We start from the raw sequence: 3,293 nt of genomic DNA, 5'->3' as shown, positions 1-3,293 counted from the left end.
ATTGGCTCACCATGTAATTCAATTTGGAGATATTCTTTATGAAATTAAATTCCAATAAAAAATTTCTCTGGGGTCCATTTAGGCTGTATTCCTTTTTTGTTTCCATAACAGGCAAGATGGAACAGAACAAAGAAATACTTTATGGCTTAATATAAAAAAAAGTTACTGACTGAAAAGCAACAATGTCAGTCTAGAGACTAAGGTGCACCTAATGCAGGTCATGTTTTTCACAATTACTTGCTATGCATCAAAGTGCTGGACAATGACAAGATATTACAGAAGAGGAATAGATACTTTCAAATTGTGGTACTGGAGAAGGGTCTTGAACATACCATGGACTGCCAAGAAAACAAGTCTATCTTGGTGAAGGTGAAAACAAGTTTCTCTTTGGAGGCTAGGATTCTCAAGCTCATCACACATGCTTTGCGCATGTGGCCAGGAGAAACTGGTTCTTGGAGAAGGACATTATCCTTGGAAAAGTGGAGGGAAGATCCCAGATGAAATGGATTGATACAATAACTGGGACCATGGGAGTCAGTCTGTCGAAATTAGTGAGACTGACTCAGGACAGGGCAGGGTTCAGACTGTAGTAAACTGGGTTGCTATAGGTTGTAGGTGATTCTATGGCACATAATAATGGCAGTAACAATCAGAGCACAATAACCTTCATATTTATATAATTTCTATGCTGAGTAAATAATGTGAGAAGCTGTACTATATGAAGAGGAAAATACCATTAAGATAAGAGGAAGACTGAGTGATAACCAGCACTGTGCAGATGGCACAACCTTGCTTGCAGAAAGACTTCAAACCCTAACAGAAAACCAAAGATGATAGCCTACAATATGATATTGAGATGATAGCCTCAATATCAAGAAAACAAAAATCCTCACCACTCGACAAATAAGCAATATCTTGATAGAGAAATTATTTAAGTTGTCAGCAATTTAATTTCACTTGGATTTACAGTCAACACCAATGGCAGCAGTAGTCAGGAAATGAAAATGTATTGCACTTGGGAGATTTACTGTCAAAGACCTCACAGAGTTTCTAAATAGCAAGGATGTCAGTTTATAGACTAATATGCAACTGGTGATGTGCCAGCCATGGTATTTTTAATTACTTCCTGTGCATGTAAAAGTTGGGCCAAGTAATGACAGTCATCAATAAGTTGATGCTTTTAAAATATGGTGTTAGAAAAGAGTATTGAATGTATATCCACACGGATTGCCAAAAAAACTGAACAAATCTATCTGGGATGAAATGAAATCAGGATTCCAGATCCTTTATCTATGGAGTAGATAGAACCATTGACCTTTTGATACGTAATCAAAACACTTTAACAAATGCACCAGCAAGATTGACTTTGTTTTGTTTTTATCCCATGGTTAATACAGATTTCTCAAATTTTGCTAGCTCTACCTTTAAAGCACATCATGTGACAGAGTAGATTGCCTTCTAGAGCCTTCTTAGAGGTAATTTTTACCAAAGCAGATGGACAGATCTTTTTCTTAAAAGACTGCTGGGTGAGTGCTGTGTACTTTTGATTAGTGCTAAGTATTAACCATTTGCTTGTCTGTTTCTCTTTGTCTCCCTCTTTCTTTTTCTGATATAATGTATTTTCCTGCTTAAATATGTCTCATTTTATTTGATTAAAAGGGAGAAAATTTTCTCATAATAATCTTACCTCTACTTTGCTCAGGTCCTTCATTCATAGGACCTATGAGTCGCCTACGACTTGATGGCACTTAACAACAACAACAACAACAACATTGAGTTCAGTTGGCCTAGTGGACAGAAAGTGCTGGTATCAAGCCAAAGGTGGGTGACTTTAATCTATAACCCTCAGGCCTGGTTTTAATTGGTTTTGGTCATACATTCTTCTAATTGGTATAGCACTGATGTGTCCATTTGCTGTACAGAGGTAACTTGTGGTTGCTGTGATGCTGAACACTGAGACACTGATGTGCCAAATGCGATAATGGTTACCCATGGTGGACAATGTTTTGTGGTGCTCCTGATTGAAACAACCTTGGAAGTAGGAGTGGCATCCACTTCCATAACAGCTTGCCTCCAGAAACCCTATCAACCTGGAGGAAGAATGAAAGTTATACAAGTGTTCAGGTCTTTTGTTTGGGTCACTATGAGCCACCTATGACTCGATGGCACTTAACAACAATGACAACTACTTTTCTCTTATGCTATCTGCCACAACTCTCTTCATTATTTTTGTTGGCAGTTGCCATCAATCAACTATGACTTTTAATGAGCCTGTGAACAACAGATATGATCCTTGCCAATCCTGTGCCATCCTTATGCTCGTTGCCATCCTCAAGCAATCTATTGCCTCTGAAAATTGGCTACAGATTCAGCCATGAATCAGTTCTGACTTAAAACAAGCAACAGTTACTTTATAACTTAGATGTGTATATGCTTGAACATCATCTGCTCTTAATAGTATAGTACTTGTAGGACAACTTACTGTCCTAGGGTATCTTGTAGATTGCTGTGCTGCTGGAAGCTATGCCACTGGTGCTTTTTTCTAATGTCAAAATAGTCATCCATGATTGGCAGGTTCAACAGAGTTCCCAAATTAAGACAACCTAGGAAGCAGGATTGGTCTCCCACTTCTCAAAGAGCAAGACTCTGAAAACCATATGAACAGTAAAGGAAGAAAGAGAGTATTAAATGTCAAGTACAGATTGGAAATTAATCAAAAGGAGGAGAAATATCTGCAAAAATCATTTAATAGTTGGAAAGCAAAGAGTATAAGAAAGATGTCTATTTTTGTTTCTTGACTATGCAAAGACATTTGACTGTGTGGATTATAACAAATTACAGTGTATGTGTGTGTCCTGTTTTGATGCTTTCACTATTTGGTGACATCTTGTTTTTGCATTATTTCCTTAACCTGACTAGGAGGTATATAATCTTTTCTTTTCATATGTTTTTCCAAATGAAATAGTGAGAATGTTTCTTAAACCATCTCTTACCCCCAACCCATTCATTCAATGGAATACTACACAACACTCAGGAGCAATGACTTTGTAAATTATTACCTAAACTGCGAGGAGCTGGAGAGCATTATACTGAGTGAACTAACTTGGCCCCACAAGAACAAATGGTGTATAAAACCATTACTGTAGAATACGTGTAAGGATCCAAGGGGTAGGGAAAGGTAAAAGCAGGGGGACGAGGATTTGCAGGACAATGGAGTTATACGATTTGTTGGGTATAGGGGTGAGGGAAATTGGAAGAATATGTTGTAGAAGACAATGTATTCAAATTTTTTA

This window comes from Elephantulus edwardii, unplaced genomic scaffold (genome assembly GCF_000299155.1).
Source record: "Elephantulus edwardii isolate Elephantulus edwardi_28Jun2011 unplaced genomic scaffold, EleEdw1.0 scaffold00033, whole genome shotgun sequence".
NCBI lineage: Eukaryota > Metazoa > Chordata > Mammalia > Macroscelidea > Macroscelididae > Elephantulus > Elephantulus edwardii.
Note: the sequence above shows the minus strand (reverse complement) of the source record.